The sequence below is a fragment of the Lepidochelys kempii genome, chromosome 5, assembly GCF_965140265.1.
Source record: "Lepidochelys kempii isolate rLepKem1 chromosome 5, rLepKem1.hap2, whole genome shotgun sequence".
NCBI classification, from domain to species: domain Eukaryota; kingdom Metazoa; phylum Chordata; order Testudines; family Cheloniidae; genus Lepidochelys; species Lepidochelys kempii.
Window position 1 is genome coordinate 69,832,924 of NC_133260.1, and position 19,780 is coordinate 69,852,703.

Genomic DNA, 19,780 nt, shown 5'->3' on the forward strand with positions numbered 1-19,780 from the left:
AAGAGGCCAGGAAAGCACTAAGTGAACACGATGAGAAGAGGCAGGATGCAACGCTGAGGCTAATGGGGGAGCAAACAGATATGCTCAGGTGTCTGGTGGGGCTGCAGGAAAGCCAACTAGAGCACAGACCACCACTGCATCCACTGTACAACCACCTGCCCTCCTCCCCAAGTTCCATATCCTCCTCACCCAGATGCCCAAGAACGCGATGGGGGAGGCTCCGGACACCCAGCCACTCCACTCCAGAGGATGGCCCAAGCAACAGAAGGCTGTCATTCAAACAAACAGTTTTGATTTATAGTGTGGCTACAATAAGAGATGTGCCCTTGTCCTTCCCTATCCCACCCTACCCCATCTGGGCTACCTTATGAGTTCTCCCCCTTTTTTCTTTTTTTTTTTAATTAACAAAGAAAGAATGCATGGTTTCAAAACAATAGTGACTTTATTTCCTTTGCCAGCGGTGATCAAACGGGGGGGGGGGGGAATGGTTGGCTTACAGGGAATTAAAATCAACAAAGGGGTTGGGTTTGCATCAAGGAAAAACACACACAACTGTTACACTGTAGCCTGGCCAGTCATGAAAATGGTTTTCAAAGCCTCTCTGATGCACAGTGTGCCTATCTGTGCTCTTCTAATTGCCCTGGTGTCTGGCTCTTCAAAACTGGCAGTCAGGCAATTTGCCTCAACCTCCCACCCTGCCATAAATATCTCCCCCTTACTCTCACAGATATTATGGAGCACACAGCAAGCAGTAATAACACTGGGAATACTGGTTGTGCTGAGGTCTAACCTAGTCAGCAAACAGCACCAGCAAGCTTTTAAACCTCCAGGCACATTCTACCACCATTCTGCACTTGCTCAGCCTATAGTTGAACTGCTCCTTACTACTATCCAGGCTGCCTGTATGGCTTCATGAGCCATGGGAGCAAGGGGTAGGCTGGGTCTCCAAGGAGAACTATTGGCATTTCAACATTCCCAACAGTAATTTTCTGGTCTGGGAAGAAAGCCATTCTTGCAGCTGCTCAAACAGCCCGGAGTTCCTAAAGATGCAAGCGTCATACACCTTTCCCGGCCATCCCACGTTGATGTCAGTGAAACGTCCTTTCTGATCCACCAGTGCTTGCAGCACCATTGAGAAGTACCCCTTGCAGTTTATGTACTGGTTGGCAAGGTGGTCCGGTGCCAAGATAGGGATATGCGTTCCATCTATCGCCCCACTACAGTTAGGGAACCCCATTGCAGCAAAGCCATCCACTATGACCTGCACATTTCCCAGAGTCACTACCCTTGATAGCTGAACGTCAGTGATTGCATTGGCTACTTTTTGAATCACAGCAGTCCCCACAGTAGATTTGACCACTCCAAATTCCGGACTGACCAGTAGCAGTCAGGCATTGCAAGCTTCCACAGGGCTATCACCACTTGCTTCTCAGATGTCAGGGCAGCTCTCATCTTGGTATTCCTTTGCTTCAGGGCAGGGGAAAGCAACTCAGAGTTCCAGGAAAGTGGCCTTACGCATGTGAAAGTTTCGCAGCCACTGGGAATCATCCCATACCTGCAACACTATGCGGTCCCACCAGTCTGTGCTTGTTTGCCGGGCCCCAGAATCGGCATTCCACTGTATCAACCAGCCCCACTGCCGCCATGATGTCACAATTGCCACATCTGTGCTTTCAGGAAAGTCTGTGTCCATGTCCTCCTCGTGCTACCGTCTCTTAGCCAGGTACTGCACATACTGCAGTATAATGCGCAAGGTGTTTATAATGCTCGCAACAGCAATGGTGAGCTGAGTGGGCTCCATGCTTGCCGTGCTATGACGTCTGTACGGGTAACCCAGGAAAAAAGGGGCGAAATGATTGTCTGCAGTTGCTTTCATGGAGGGAAGGGAGACTGATGATGTACCCAAAACCACCCACAACAATGTTTTTGCCCCATCAGGCATTGGGAGCTTAACCCAGAATCCAACTGTGGGATAGCTTCCCACAATGCACCACTCCATGAGTCAATGCTGTCACAGTAGTGAGGACGCACTCTGCTGACATAATGCGGTTAGTGGGGTCATACACAATCGACTATAGAATCGATTTATAGAAGTCAATTTTTTTGAAAATAGACCTAATTTCATAGTGTTGACCTGTCCTCTTGTGAAGCCACACTAAGGGGAAGACCAAACATCCTACATCTCCTCCAGATCTTGACTTTTCTTTTTGGCAGGGAAGATGGACAAACTGGCTTGAATAAAGTAAGAATGGAAGTAAAAACGCCAATCAATCAAACTGAAATCTTTCTGATATTTAAAAAAGGCTTTGCTACTTTTTTGGTGCTTTTATTTTAATTTTTGTACGACTCTTCCAGAAATGGAAGTGAAAGTATATTGTAAGAAAAGCTTCTCTACTCCCAGGTTTGTGCCTTCTTTCATGCTACCTGCTATGCATAAGACCATCTCTCAGACTCAAGAGCACCAGAGCCTGCCTGTTCCTCATTCAAAACAACTCCTAAATTCTGATTTCTCCCTGAGTGAAAATAAAAAAAAAAAATTGCAAAATGTTATATTAACCTGAGGGAAAAGGGAGAATAAAGTAACTCCTCCCTCTGGAGCTCTCCGTGCATCTTCTCTTTGTTTCCTACACCATAACACAGGGCGTGTCTTAGTAATTTTGTCTTGTACAGCACCAAGCACATTATTGGTGTTTAATAAATAACCCAGAATAAAAGGTATTGTGATTGCTTTTCCTGTCTGGAAAAGCCCAAGAATTACTGGAAATCTCATATGAAAAAGACTTGTTATCAATATTTCCAGGCCTGTACCAGAACAAAGAAAAGTTTCTTAGCCAGCTCTTCTGAGGTTGCCACTCTCCAGATGACAAGCTACATAGTTCCAGGATGCCACACAAGAGGTATTTACAGTCATTCTTATCTCAGTAGTGGGCCTTCAAACAGGATCAGCACAAAACATCACATTTCAGACAAATACTTTAAGCAGACACATCTTAGCAAACCCAGAGTTTACAATCATATTCTCAGAGCCATTTTCTTTTAATTATTTTGGGTGACACTGGACTTGCTTCTGCATTTCCTCATTTTTTTGGAATTGGAAGCTGACTGTCTACAGGATCAGCCTTAGACACAAACAAAGCATAAGGCCACTCAGAGCCCTGTTCTGCTGGGGGCTTGTGCAGTTCAACATCAGATCTGGAAATCTGAGCCAGGCTTTTTTTCCTCCCTCTGGTTACGCCGTGGTAGGGGGGAGATGGATTCCAGCCCTGGGACCAGAATGGTAGGGTCCATCCTTTGCAGGGCCCAGTGGTTGCTTGGTAACTTGCAAATAATAAGGTTGATTTGCTTCTGCATATATCTGGTGCTCATCACTTTAAATTAAGCAATAGCAGGAAATAAAAATAACTGAGAAACTCAACTGAAAAGTCCAATTACCAAGTGAATTTGTCTTGATAACATCAAAATTAGTACCAGAAATCTGATTATGGTCCAACAGAAATTCCTGGTTTTAAACCAGTCAGAAAATAAAAATGCTTGAGAACACAGAAAGACTAGCAGGATCATCCAAATGTGTTTTTTCAGAGCGGCTCTGCTTTTTTAAACCAGGATTAGAGGTGCATTGAGTAGCGTTCTCTGTTAGGGAACTAATTTATGCCTCTGTAAATGTTTGCCTTTGAGGTGATGCCTTTTTTTTTTTCCTTTTCTTTTTTTTAAATTAAATTAAGGGTCGAACAGATGCAATTGATCTTTTTGAAAAGAAAAACTTCCAGAGATGAGGAAAATCAATTGAAATAATGTTAACTTGGAAATGGCTTTCAGAAACAGTTTCGAGTAGTTTGTCATAATATTAGTCACAGATCTCAAAAGATATTAAGAATATGTTACACAAGGAGCCTTTTCCTCAGCTATTTAACTTTAGCTCAGGGGTCGGCAACCTATGGCATGCGTGCCAAAGACGGCACACAAGCCAAATTTTAATGGCACGCTGCTGTCTGCCAGACCCCTGCCCGGCCCACTCTTTTCTGCCCACCGCTCTCTCCTTGCAGGGCAGGCAAGCTTCCCCCTCCCCCACCTCTTCCCCCAGCATGCTGGGTTCCTGCCCCTCCTTCTCTCCCTCCCTGCGGCCGATCAGCTGACAGCCCTTGCTATGGAGTGGGAGAGGGAAAAGCAGAACCGCAGCAAGCTCTCTGCTCCGAGGACCTTGGGGAGGGCGGTGGAATCAGGGCATATCCTCCCCAGCCCCCTGCCGTGAGCCGCTCAGGGCAGGGAGCACCCCCACAACCCCAACCCACACCCGCAGCCCTGACCCCCCCCACACACACCCCAGCCCCGTGCCCTGAACCCCGCACCCCCCCACAACCCCAGCCCCATGCTCTGACCCCTGCACCTCCCCACAACCCCAGCCCTGACTCTGGCACCCCCCACACATATCCAGCCCCCTGCCCTGAGCACCAAACGGGAGCTCCTGTACCCACACCCACCCACATTCCCACCTGCACCTCTCACACCAAATGGGAGCTGCCCAGGTAAGCGCTCCACACCCAAACCTCCTGCTCCAACCCTGAGCCCCCTCCCTCATTCTAGCTCCAGGCCAGACCCTGCACCCCAACCTGCTCCTTCACCCCCAGCCCTGGTCTCAGTGCACTCCCACCCTCATCTCAGTGCAAAGAGAGGAAGAGAATGGCCAGAACCAGGGAGAAGGTAGGTACCTACTCTATATGGACAGGGCCGGGACCCCAGACCAGCAGTGGGCTGAGCGGAGCTGGCAGCAGGGACCCTGGCTGGCAGGAGCTCGTGGACGGACCCCCAGACCAGCAGTGGACTGAGCAGCAGCGGGCTGAGCCGCTCAGCCCACTGCTGGTCTGGGGTCCCGGGCGCTGGCCCCATTCAGCCCACTGCCAGTCTGGGGTTCTGGCTGCCGGCCCCTTGCCAGCTGGGGCCCCTAGGTGAACGTGGATGGAACCCCAGGCCAGCAACAGGCTGAGCAGGCCGACGGTGTAAGATCAGCATTTTAATTTAAATTTTAAATTAAGCTTCTTAAACATTTTGAAAACCTTATTTACATACGACAAGTTTAGTTATATAATATATAGACTTATAGAGCGAGACCTTCTAAAAAACGTTAAAATGTATTATTGGCAAGCGAAACTTTAAATTAAAGTGAATAAATGAAGACTCGGCGCACCACTTCTAAAAGGTTGCCAACCCCTGCTTTTGCTGAAGATGACCTTTCATTTCATTTAGATGTATCCAATGGCTCAATGCTTCAATATTCTACTTTTTATAATATTTTAAGTCCTGTGAGTGCTATAAGGAAATGACATTGGAGCTTCCATGTTAGACTCCTGAAAATCAGGACAGGAAATTTTATATTATACATGGAAAGGAATTTTTGTATACATTGATTCTGCACTGAAAGATCCAACCTACACCTCCTGACTTGGTGTGTATAGCTGTGGGTCAAGGATTGTCTTCATTACCCAAACCTAAGGAGGAGGTGGTGTCAGAATAAAATTGCAACCACAGCAAAAAGCTGTCCTGAGAGCCTCTGAATCAGCATATGCTGTTTCTGCACAAGGCTCTGCCCCTTCCCTAGACAATAGTATCCAGGCTACAGATTTAAAACTTGCACTAGCCAGCTGCAAGCTTCCCAGTGGAGCAGAGATTGTAGGCACCTTGCTATACATTCCTCCAGGCAGTCTTTCTAGTGCTGGGGATCCTGTTTCTGTTGGCATATCCCAGAATTAAATCTGTCTACACATCTTCAGAACACTGTACAAGAGTCTAATTATTAATCATCTCAACACTCCTGTGAGCTATTATTTATCTAGGGTCAACATTCTGCTAGGTGTTCAAGTCCACAAACATTATTATCCCAAATGTATAGATACAGAAACAGACAGAAAGGTTAAGGTGCTATGCCCAAGCAAACAGCAGATCACTGGCAAAGATGACACTTTTCCAGGCACAAGGGTACAAACTACCAGACCAGTGGTGAGCCGCCAGTGTTTTAAACAAAAGGAATCCTACAGAATTTCCCCCTCTTAGCATATGAAAAATCCCATAAAGAAGGGGAGTGGTGTTGCAGAGAAGGGGAGTGAGGAACTGGGTAATCCTGGGTATCCTCTGGAGATGTTTGGAAAATGCTATTGATGCAAACACAAATATTGTTCTTCAGAAATATTTAAAGAGCCTCAGAGATCTCTTCGATAGGGATGAGTAAACTGTACATAGGAAGTGTTAATCTTTGTTAGAGGCAAAGAAATCATCCAACCTGTGAGGATGTGCATATGGTTTCTTCAAATCTGCAGCAAAGATTCAGGCAAGCAGTTCCGTGTTAAAAGAAAGTAACTCTCATTCTTTACCATTGTCACGTGACAAAAACTTCCATTGTTGAAATTCTGCCATCAGAAGGAGGGGAAGATCCCAAGAATCTCCTCCACCACATCACTTTTGTCAACCAGATATTAGGATTTACATGATATGGTGCTGTTCGTGACATGTCCTAGGACAATATTTACAAATTTGAGTGCCTGAAATCTACAAGTGACTGGACTGAAGACACATGAAGAAGTGGGTGCTCAGCCCCTCAGACAAAAATCAGACAGCTAACTTAGAAACCCAATTATAGATTTAAGTGCCTAACTTTAGTTAGAACATTTTGTCCTAAGCTTATTAAAAAGCAGCTGAGGGTCTTCTCTTGCCTGTTAAACTGATGTTGCTGAGCACGGTTATACTCTTGCTACACTCTAAAGTGATTACTCATAATACTTACTCCTTCATATCCATAGATTTCAAAGAATTTTACAAAGTAGTTAAGTATCATTAACTCCATGTTAAAGATGGTAAAATGAAACACAGAGATTAAGTGACTTGGCCCAAGGTTACACAGTGAATAAGGTTGGGTTTTTTTTTTTTGTTTTTTTAAAGATGTGGGCACATAACATAGAAGTACTGACCACCAGTACTGTACAATATCAAATAAAACACACTGACTTGATCTAAAAGTGCATAGGATAGATGAAGTGATTCCTGCATATAATTTGTTTATCAAAAAAGCACTTTTAGAATCTTTCAGGAGTGAAAAGTGTTATGGTATACAAATATCAGATCTTACTTACTGAGGAAAGTTATTTTTCCCCTATTTCAAATCAGAACCAGGACTGATTGTAACAAAATTAGGGGTTAACACAGATGTTAGTATCACTTTGTAAAAGATCTTTCATCTACACTTTTCTCAGTAGTAAATGGAAACTATTTCAGAATTTATAATGAAAATAATTTTGAGACAAAGGGTGACCTGGGCTTCAAACATGTAGGGAAAACTACTTGTTTAGTTACAAAGCTGAACAGTGCCTCTTTATCCTATGCATTTCCATAATGCACTTGTGGAAAGTCATCCAGAAACTATTAACTGTGTCCCTGTGTTGGGGGGTCTTTCACAGTGAGTACCTATCACACTTTCTGTGTAAGATGCATAAGGATTTTAGAATGACTATAAGAAATTCAGTCTACGACTACAGACCTCTCAGCCTGCTGTGTGTGATTTGCCTATAGATAGAGGAATTCTGGAGTACAGTTTTGTATGTGTCATATGTAAGTGTGATCACTCCACATGAGCTCTTTTGAAAACATGATCATAAGTGTCACACTGGGAGCTGAGCATTTTTGAAAATGTGGCTCCGACTTAGGTGTCTAACGCAGCAGAGTACCTGAAAATCAGGTCTTAGCTCTTTTGAAAAATATAGCCTCCAGGAGTTCATTTGCAAAGCAGTTTCTAGTCTACCAAGGCTTGGTCTACACTAGTTACTTACGGTGGTATAGCTACGTTGTTCAGGGGTGTGGAAAATCCACACCTCCTGAGCAATGTAGTTATAACCAACCTAAGCCCTGGTGTAGGCAGCACTGTGTCGATGGGAGGGCTTCTCGCGTTGACATAACTACTGCCTCTCGGGGGCGGTAGAGTACCTACACTGACAGAAGAAGCTCCCACCAAGTGGTTTTCTCATTTCCCCTGGGACCAGCCCTCAACTCCCCATAGGAGAGTCTGTCTCACCTCCTATCCTTCTGTACCACTCTTGTTCCCCAGCCTGCAGCTCCCTCTGCTCATGCCCATTTGTAATGTTGGGGAGTTCTAAGCTTGTGGAATTGATTTTAATAGCCAAGTAAATCTGCTCCCCTCACACCCACTAGGTCAGTCAAAGGCTCCAGTACTCACAAAGCCTCAAACACAGTTGGAGTTTATAGGTCTAACCATTTTAAAGTTGGTTGTGAGCCAAAACAAATTTCAGATAAAATAAAAATATGAGATCACTGCAGAAATTGACCCCTTGTAACTCCCAAATGTTTTGACTAATTTGTCGTAAAGTTTGCAGAAAGATTGCTATCCCAGCATAAGATCACCTGTGACATTTCAGGAAGGAAGGTTTAGTATTGGCAAAGTTAAGGATGGGTGGGTAAAAACTGGGTTTATAACAGAAGGTTAACTTCATCCTTAATGAAGAGACTAGTGTCTGTCTGTGATGCTAAAGTATTCTGCCCACCATCTCTGCCAGGAAGGGAGGCAGGTAACTGCAGTATAACAAATAACATAAAGGGGATATTTTGTAGGGACTCTGCATTTAAAAAAAAGATGTCATAACAGCCTTTTGAATCAGACTTAGTAGTTGAATGAGATAAACACAACCAATTATAGTACACGAAGCCTCCTACACTTGATTGCCTCTCCACAGAGGCAGTGGCAAGGAGTATATTTTTTCAACTCTGACTGTCCTGAAAATTACATCCTTTCCTCTAAGATGAAGACCGTCTCTTAGAGTGATCTATGCTTTTTTCCCCTCCCTCAGATTACAGCAAGCATAGCAACAAAGGTGAGTGAGAACATATCATGCCTCAGCTTTACATACTCCATTGACTCCACATTCATTTCCAAACAGGGGTCTCTGAGACTCTGGTGTGTCTACACTGCAATACAATACCCGCAGTTGGCCCATGTCAGCTGCCTCACACTCACGGGACTTTGGCTGTGGAGCTATAAAATTGCTGTGTGAACTTTCGTGAACCCCAGGGGTCCAAGAGCTCAGGCTCAAGCCTGATCCCAAATGTCTACAGTGCAATTTTGTAGTCCTGCAGCCTATGTCCCGTGAGCCCAGGCCAGCTGACATAGGCCAGCAATGGGTGTTTTATTGGATTTTAGACATATCCTCTGAAAGCTAAACTCCACGGTGATAAGCCAGATAGAGACGATAAGCACTGAACAGAACTTTCCCAGCAGCCTGACCCAGACCATGGAACTCCTTGCCAGAAAAGATCTCAATTGAAACAATGAAGCCCGACTGTATTCAAATCAAAATACAAGGCACACCATCAGATAAATCTTTTCCCCTTTAAGGGGGGAGGATTTATCCCCCTTAATTTAAAAGAGTCCTTGAACACAAAAAACACACACACATTGGCACCTGGGGGAACAAAAAAGGGGGGAAAAAACCCACCTATCTGGAGTCTTATGCTTCTTCATAACTTGTTTGTGTTGCTTAGATACCACAGTGATAAGTACCCCAGAGAAAGATGGAAAAGTGGCCAGGTTCGTGGTGGCATAGGAAAAGCTAAAAGCAGATCTGCAACTTTCTGTGCCTTCCATGAGCATAAATGATTCAAGACCCTGCAGCCATTTGTAGATGAATGTCGCCCCTTGTGATGAAAGCAGAAGCCACAAAGTAGAGGATCAAGCATATATAAATCAGGTTTCAAAAACAAACAAACCTAACTAATAATACCATCTCTATATTTTTATCAACTATTAAAAATGTGCATATAGAAATTACATGCAAATTCAAGGATCAAGGCTTATGTATATCTTGAACCATACACATTTAAATATGCACCTAGAAGATCAATGTATTCAAGGGTTTTAGTATAGCTGTCAAATAAAATATTGAATATTAAAAATGGTATCCTTGTTTTTACTTTAAAAATATATTACATACATCACTACGAAAAATAATATGCAATTTTGGAAGATGCTTTCTTTCTTAAGACGTGCACTCAGTGAATAAAGCCTCCAGATTACAAATATTCAGGGCTAGTTTATATATAATGCTCTCGATATACTTTCATTTGTAATACTGTGTGTGTTTATTACATAAGCACGTAATATTTTGTGTATGACACACATACATTATATATATACACACACACACTCACTATTACAAATGAAAGTACATTAAGAACATTTGTTCTACCAAAGTTGACAACAGAACATTTTTAAGTGAACGTGCCATCTGTTTCCACTGCCTTCTCATCTTAATATTGACATTTCCACTGTTCTCTCATATATACCTACATGCATGGATGCACATTGTATATTAATAACAGACAGTGCAAGCAGATGCTATAACTTCAATTGCACATATAAAATGTAACAGATTGTATTTAATTATTCTAAGATTATATTGTCTGAATAACCATCATAGTATTACACTGATTTTTAAGTAGACAAATCTAAACATTAAGCCATCTCTTTTATGTTACCTAAGGTGACAGATCATAACTTAGGAGACTTTTTCAAAGATGACAACATAATGAACAAACAACAAAACAACTCTTTCAGCCTTCCATTAACAATAGTTGTTCTAAAATATACAGAAGAGCATGAATGTTTTGCATTAAGTCACAAAACTGGTTTTAACAGTGTTGGCTTGATTCCCTTTTTGAACACCAAGGTACAAACTCTGCCTCTTCCTGCCTGGGCAAAATAAGTACTTCTGCTCTACAGGAGGGCAAATCTAGAGAGCACACATGTAACACAAAGCCTCTAGGCACCACGGAACTCATCTGTGTATCCCCACGTGTACCAGATTGCACGAGGCATTTGAAGACATGGCAGTTGAAGGACCAAATGGATGTAGTGTTGTCCAGACCCAATGACCATTTCCCCCACATAAGGGCTCAGGAGACCAATGTCATAGGGACTACTGCAGCCCTAATGTTATAGTAGTAACTACGAGCATCTGCTTTGCTACACTGTAGCCTGAGGAGCTTTTTTCTCCTCCTGAGATATACCCTCATGCACAGCCTCGCTCTTCAGTGTGGGAACCAGAGAAAACATTTGGGCCATAGCAGCTAATTCTACTGTCCTGACTCAGAATTTCCACTGAGACAGGAATTTTTAAAAATGTAAAAGCAAGTCCAGTCACTTGTCAAAATCTATAAAGCTACTATCATGCACTCCCCTTCAAATCCCTCCTTAACCCTCTGCCATGATGACTAACATTGCAATCTGATAATGGTTAGGTAGGTGGCAAGCAAAGACTACATATTTATGCAAAACATGCTTTTTTACCATCATCTCATTCTCTCATCCCTCTCTCCCACGCTATTGTATGTTTCTTCCACCTACTGCATTTTCTCATAATCTTAGATTGTGTGCACCTTAGGCTAGCAACCATTTCTTTTTCATATTTTTTTTCTTTTAATTTGTTCATGCATAATGTGGCCCTAATTCTTGACAAGGACCTCTAGGAATTACGGTAATACAACTAATAATTTAAAAAATAATAATATAGGATGACTAACAATTAAGGAAAACAGACTGCAAATGCCTTGGGGTTAATGGCAAATACTAAATGCTTCTATTAATTCAACTAAGAGCTATGTTTCTAGATTATATGATATTGATGTGAAGCAAAGCAAAGCAAGAGTACTTTTCAAATATTATTTATGGGTTTTAGTACATTGGTTTCAATGGGAATTTTGCCTGAATAAGGGCTGCAAGACTGCCCCATTTGAGTTATTTTTCAGTTACTGGCTAATTGCCGGCCAGTTCTTTCCTATTTTTTTAAAACTCATTCCTCTGAGACAGTATATTTTCTAAACAGACTCTTCATTACCTGAATATCTGTATAAACCAACAATTTTGTAATGCTTTCTCAAACAGAAGTTTACATGCATTAAAAGTACCCACTTTTACATAATCCTTTGAAACACAAAACTATCTTCCAGTGATTTCATTAAATGAGCAGAATTATTTATGAATGAAAATCTACAATATTTCTCCCCCCAAAAAGCAATGCTGATTCTGAAAAAAAAACCTGACAACCTAATCTCCATGACTGTTGGCACAAAGCTTCATGGACAGTGATCTACACATATCCTTGCGTCCCACAGAAACTGTCAATTTATAGACATTCTAAACCAGAACTCCTAACTGGAGACTTGGAGCTACACTGCAGTATCCACATTTTGACAGAGGAAAAAAAAAATCTTTAATCTCTTTCCACTCCCTATACCTTAGGGCAAATCATTATCCAAGTGTGATAATGTCAAAGTGATGGCTACCTTTTCAGTACAAGTTTTAACAAACAATCTACAGTGAATTAAGCAACACCTTTTCAAGCACCATTTTAGTAATTTAACAGCATAATTTCATTAGCTTTGTTTCTAGAAACATAAACCATCAAATTAACAAACATCATTGTGTTGTATTTACCATTATTCCTCAGGCTCTTCATTTAGTCTTTGCTCATCTTAATCATGTAACCACAGTATAGTAAGAATACATTTTGCAGTGTAAAGCCATAAATGTTTCCACCAAAAAATAAGTTCCTTTTCATCAGAAATTCTGTTTAAATTTTCAACTGCCAGGGAATAATTAATTACTTTGCAAAATTTAAGGTGGACCAACCTAGCAGTCATGCTAGGCAACTTCCAAATGGATTTGAATTTTGTTCTTGGAAAAGCCTAACTTTTTTTCTCATTTTATATCTGAGAAATGGCTAGGTCTAGGAACTTTCCCTTTTAGCCTAGTCAATGCAATAGTTGTGGTTTTGAGACTTATAACAGAAATCTATATGGGAAATTGAGATTAGCTACAAAAGAGCAGAATTAATATCGCACCTGGAACCTTAACTAGTATTTCCATGCTTTCTGGTACCTACATTTTGTTGTTGCTGCAATTTTTAAAAATACACCCTTCCAATTTCTTGACTTTTCAGACATTAGTATTTTAAGTTACTGGAAAGTTATAAACATGGTATAAAACATGGAGAGCATTTAAACATTTGTCCCAGATCCCTTCTACTAACTGGGGGGAGGGCGAAAGGCTGTGTGCACATTCTGGGGAATTTAAGGCTACTTTCAAACAGGAAACAATTAGTAGGAGCTTAAAACATAACAGCCCCACATTAAAATCTCTATGTGATGCTGTAAAAATACCTGACCCTCAAAAGGCTTAGGGTTCAAGGAAGCAGCTTGATATCTGGATACTTAATTTAACCATCAGGTCTCACAACCCAAAGCAGCCTTCCACAGACTCTCCACAATCTGTACCTGTCTTCCTGGGAGATGAGGGATGCAAAGGCCTATCACCCACATCCAGTGTGTTCAGACAGAGGACAGCAGGTCCTTCAGGGTAGGATTGCATGGATGATATCAGTCATTCAACAACTCCAGGAGGCAATCTCCCTCTTCCTCCCTCAGTGTGTGTTATGCATTGCGGGTGGGAGAATAAAGCCTTCCTCAATGTCTCACTCACCCTGTAATTCCACGTGGTGATAATTTAAAGGTGCTGTAGCTGTGCTTAAAGAGCAGGGGGCAGTCACCAGCTTCTCCCACTTCCCTCTCATTCTGCAACCCCCAATGGGCAGGGAAATAGTGAGGAGTAGCAGAGAGAGGGTAGATGTTACCACAGAGCCTCCTGCTTTCTCCACAACAGTGCATTCTAGTGGTGGGAATCCAGCACCACTTTAACAAAAAAGCTTTAGCAGTGGATGTCACAGTTGTTGGGACAACAGCAAGTACCAGAGTTAGTACCAGAGACAGGTCTGTAACATTTTGGCGCATTCCAACCTTTGGAGGCCCTTTGGGTGCTGTTCTAGGCTCACTGATAAGTCTGTTAGATAAAATCTCAGTTTGCATCAGAGTCTGTGGCTACATTTGTATATTTATGTTCTGACCCAAGTTGGTGTTGGTGCTGACTTTGTTTTGGGCAAACCTTCTACTACAACATGTATTTTTGAACTCTGCTGCAACGAAAATAAAAATACTGTCACACAGTGTTTTACATAGGCCCAATCAATACATTATTCCAAGACCACTGAAAAGGGTTTCCATTTTTATTCAAAGTCCAAAGGCTTACTGCTAGCTGATTAGCATTGTCCAGTGAGTTTTGTGTGTTTGTTCAGGAGAGAAAATGGGCTAGTGAGATCAATGTCACATGATCTACTGGGACTTTAAACATCCAAAAGCTAGAGTGTGTGTATAGAAGCAAGAAAGAAAGAGGCATAATAGGTATTAAAATTGATGAGATTTGGCAGTTCCTCACTACAAGCTATAGAGGAAGGACAGGTGAGATCACAAAGTAGAAGATTATACTAAGATAACAGTAAAGATAAGGATAATCACATTGAATGCTTCAGCATTCTTGATAATTGCTAGCAGAATCCTCCCACTCTCTACCTTCAGTCATAACATTGTTCAAATGGCTAAGAGCATTATGTGCTATTTCATTTTGAGAGGACAATGGCCAGATTGTACAGGAAACTGATAGAGGTAGGATATTGGTAATTCAATTGTATTTTCTATTTCTTATTTAGTGTACACTATCCTACAATACCAGTATAAATGAGCTTGCCTAGCAGATCTTCAAACAAAATGGGCTTTTATGTACTGGAGTGGACCTTTTGTGCATCACAATTCTTTATACTATTGAATTTTGACAACCTTAAGTACTCTGCACAAAAACAGTGCAAAATTCACTAGCAAAAATTTCCTTTGAAATACCACTACTATAAGGCATTTAAAACTGAAATATTTAAAACAGAATGCTAATTTTTTCCAAATTGTGTACTCAGGCAACAAAACTGGTATATGTATGAAAATATATCGTTTGTGTAGATAAAATTAGGTGACATTCTATACTCATAAATTAGATTCTAACTGTAGTGGTGGCTCAGTCATCCCTCACCCTCTGGATTGGAGAGAGGCCACACCACCTCACTACATCACTGGGAGTGTGGCCTACTGTCAGGGAAATTAGCAGAGTAGGTGTTAGTGTCCTGGCCCTTTGCAACATGGTGGAACCCTCAATAGCCAATAGGCCCTAGTCCCTCAGGCAGGGCTAGGTTAACTAGCAGTCCATCAGCTCTATCCCTAAGGCAGGATCAGGGCTGGCTCTAGGCACCAGCAAAACAAGCAAGTGCTTGGGGCTGCCCATTTCTAGGGGCAGCATTCTAGCACCGACCATGCCGCCCCTAGACATGTGCCCCCACCACTCCAGCTCGCCTCCGCTCCACCTCCGCCTGCTCCCCTGAGCGCACCGCTGCCACTCCACTTCTCCCCCTCCCTCCCAGGCTCACCGCGCACAAAACAGCTGTTTCACACAGCAAGCCTGGGAGGGAGGGAGGGAGGAGAAGCCGAGCAGCGGCACACTTGGGGGAGGCGCGGTGGTGGAGCGGAGGTGAGTTGGGGCAGGGAGCGGTTCCTCTACCCCCCCGTTACTTCCTGCGCTCCCCTGCACCCTCACTCACCTCCACTCCGCCTGCTCCCCTGAACGCGCTGCCTCTCCCTCGCCTGAGAGGGAGGGGGGAGAAGCGGAGCAGCGGCCTGTTCGGGGAGTAGGCGGAGCGGCGGTGAGCTAGGGCAGGGGGTTGCGGGGGGGGGGGAGGGAGCCGCAGGAAGCAATGGGGGGGAATGCAGCAAGCCCGGGGAAAGAGGCGTGGCCAGGGATTGGGGAAGGGGTGGAGCCAGGGGGGCACGAAAAAAAAACAGGTGCGGCCAAAAATTTTTTCACTTGGGGTGGCAAAAATCTTAGAGCCGGCCCTGGGTAATATAGAGCTAATGAGCAGTCTGTAGACCAGTGGTTCTCAAACTTTTGTACTGCTGACCCCTTTCATATAGCAAGTCTCTGAGTGTGACCCCCCCTTATAAATTAAAAACACTTTTTAATATATTTAACACCATTATAAATGCTGACGGTGAAGCATTTTGGGGTGGAGGCTGGCAGCTCACGACCCCACATGTAATAAGCTCGTGACCCCCTGAGGGGTCCCAACCCCCAGTTTGAGAATGCCTGCTGTAGACTCAGGCCTGTGATTGAGCTGCGCAAGAGCACTCTATGAGCTCTAACCCTCAGGCAGAGGAGAGCTTATGAGCACATCTGTCTCCTTCCCTGGCTCTATTCCAACTGAGGTAGGGGCTCCACTTTTTGTACTTCCTGCACCACCTCTCAACTTCCAGTGGGAGGGCCGAGCCCAGCCTGACTCCGCCCACCCGGGGAGAGAGAGTGGTTTCTCCCCCTCTGGCTTGAAGAGAGGCCACATCACCTCACTACACTAACAAAAGAGAGATTTTCTTCAACAAACTTCATATTGAAACTTTATTTCAAAGTCAACATAATGCAGTATTTTAAAAGACCAATCATATGTAAAATGAAGGGGTGGACAACAAAAGATTTGTGTTTAAACGTATTAATATATAATATTCAAAAAGTAAACTATGTAGGAATAAATTATTGAAATTTTATCTTTATTATAAGTGACTTATGGTGCACACATTCACCACCACAATGCCTCATTGTGTAAGGCACAATGATACCGGAGCCTTTGTCTCCAGCACCCCCCCACAGCATCTGCCTCTGTGTGCAATTCAGTTCTCTGTCCCAGAAGGTGCCTAGTTCAAATCCCTTCATCAAATGCAAACTAAGGTCCAATGTGTCTCATCAAATCAGCATTCCTCTCCTCCAATCTCCTTTCTCAGTTACTCCAGTACTGAGTACTGGCTCCTCAGACTGAGTCTTCCTTAGGTGTCTGTTCTCCTGCAGACACTGGCAAAGGCCTCTTCACAGGAGCCCCTCTGTTCCTTATAGTTCCTCTTCTCAGTCTGAACTCTCTCCCTTTTTATGAGGCCCAAGTGTCCATTAAGCTATCACCTCATGCCTCTTACTTAGTCCTGCTCCTCTGGCTGAGAAGCAACTAATTAATTACAATACAGTTGGAATAGATGTAACTAATGGATCATAATCCTTTCTAACCAGTGATGGAGTTTCATGCTCTCACCACAGTGACAAGTTAGTGATTTGTTTTCATTATAACTAGACTCTCAATCTGAAATGTACTTGTCACCTTTGGAAAATATGACAAAGTATTTTGAGTTTAGGTTAACAGTGGTAGACAAACACTTGTCTCATTCCCTCAAGGTATGTCTGCACTGTACACTACTGGCAGTGGCATGTATGGAATGTGTAGTTATATTCCACAGTGAAAAGCAGGCTGCGTCCACACTGCCACAGGACAATGGAAGGCTCTGGCAGGTGGGAGGCAGCGGGGAAAGGCTTCATCAGCAGAGTTACTGGACTCTATCTGTGCTGCCTCCCCCTGCCAGAGCCTTTTCCCGTTGCTGGAGTCTTTTCCTGCAGCAGGGAAAGACTGTAGCAGATCCCTGCAGCAGGGAAAGGCCTTTATAGCAGGGAGATACCAGGGCTTTTCCTCAACTGCCAGAGCCTTTCCTTTCAGTGGGAAAAGGCTCTGGCAGCAGGGAGTCACTACTCTGCTAAAAATAGCAATGTAGATGGTGGTGGTGGTGGTGAGGAGGGCACTGCTTGGGCACTGTGACACGCTGTACCTCGGGGGAACACCCTACACCCCATGTTCATCTTTATAAAATGATTGTGTGGTATCCAATGCAAAGTTTGTCATATTGGGTGTCGTCAGAAGGCTTATAATGCACTGAGTATGGTTGTTATAGTGATGTTATCATAATTGTTACAGGTTATAATTTCATGTATATAGTTATGAGGCTGAAAATGTATCCTCATGGCTTAAAGCAAGCCCATGCAAAAACTCTCCAAGAACAGAGAGGCAGTTCACACCTCATCAGGGCATGGATGGGACAACCCCAGCCCAGCCTCACAAGAACAATGGACACTGGTTTTGCCAAGCAACAAAAGAAGCTGTTAGACCCTCGGGAGTCACCCCCTTCCTTTGGGCAGTTTGGGACTGCGATGAGGTAATGCTCACCTGACTCGGGGGGGGGGGGAGGGGGGGGAGGAAGGACGACAAGAGAGAGGAAGCAAAGCCAGGAGGGAAGAAAGGACATGATAAAAGGGAAAGACATTTTACCATGCTCTCTCTCTTCCACCTACATCTACAGACACCACCACCACCACCAAGCGACTGAACCACTGATCAAAGGGGAGAGCCTGGCTGAAGAGCCAGCCTGTGGTGAAAGGCATCTAAGTTTATAAGGATATTGAAAGTGTTAAGATCAGTTTAGAATGTGTTTTGCTTTTATTTCATTTGACCAAATCTGACTTGTTATGCTTTGACTTATACTCACTTAAATCTACCTTTATAGTTAATATATCTGTTTGTTTATTCTACCTGAAGCAGTGCATTTGGTTTGCAGTGTTTCAGAAACTCCCCTTGGGAGAACAAGCCTGGTACATATAAATTCCTTTGTTAAATTGATGAATTTATATAAGCTTGCAGTGTCCAGTGAGCATAACTGGGCACTGCAAGATGGAGGTTCCTAGGGTTGCTTCTGGGACCGGAGATACTAGCCAGTGTCATTCACTTGCAAGTAGCTAGGAGCAGCTTACATGCCAGAGGTTGTGCGCGAACAGCCTGGGAGTGGGGGTTCTCACAGCAGTGCAGGGTAAGGCTGGCACCCAGAGTCAAGGATTACAGAGGCCTAGCAGATCACCGGTCTAGACATCACCAATGCAGAATGTCACTGGCACATAAAGAACTCTTTAGGGTACATACTCTGAGGTTCTGTTGTATCTTTACTCGCCAAATCAGTTGTTAGGATAAAGATATTCAGGCCTGTCTGCAAAGGCTTGTACTTTAAGAATTTAGGTGTATTCTTATCACTTGGCTAGTTCTAGAGGTATAAAAGAAAGAATCAAAATCACTGTCTGCTGGTGTAAGGGCCTTCTCTTACTGTGACAGTCTGAGGCCCTGTTCTTAGGCTAAGGCCTTTGGCTAAGCAGCAGAGGCAGCCATAAGCTAGGAAGCGAACAGTCACATCCTCACATTCCAAACTAGTCACATTGAAATAAGGTGCTATTGGGCTGTTAGGCACTATCAGGACAGAATTGTATTCCTATCACCTCCAGAGAAAGGGAAGTGCCTAGAAAATGTAAAAGGAAACTTAGTTTGATAGCATCCTGGTCTGGCAAGAACTCACTTATCAATAGCTGGGATGTGAAATCCTCACTTCTGTATTGTTTTGTCATTATAGTTCCCACTTTGCTATTGTTTGTCTGTATAATCTCTGTCTGGTTCTGTGATTGTTCCTGTCTGCTGTATAATTAATTTTGCTGGGTGTAAACTAATTAAGGTGGTGGGATATAATTGGTTACATAATCATGTTACAATATGTTAGGATTGGTTAGTTAAATTTCAGGAAAATGATTGGTTAAGGTATAGCTAAGCAGAACTCAAGTTTTACTATATAATCTGTAGTCAATGAGGAAGTGGGAGTGGGTGTGGGTGGGAGGGGGTGGGTGTGTGCGGGGGAGGGAGATGGGAACAGGGAATGGGGGTAAGAAAATTGGAATCATGTTTTGCTAAAGGGGGAAATGGGAGTAAGGAAGTTGGAATCATGTTTGGCTAAGGGTAGGAATGGGAACAGGGACACAGGTGTAAGGCTCTGTGGTGTCAGAGCTGGGAAGGAGGATACTAAGGAAGGAAACTGGAATCATGCTTGCTGGAAGTTCACCCCAATAAATATCGAATTGTTTGCACCTTTGGACTTTGGGTATTGTTGCTCTCTATTCATGCGAGAA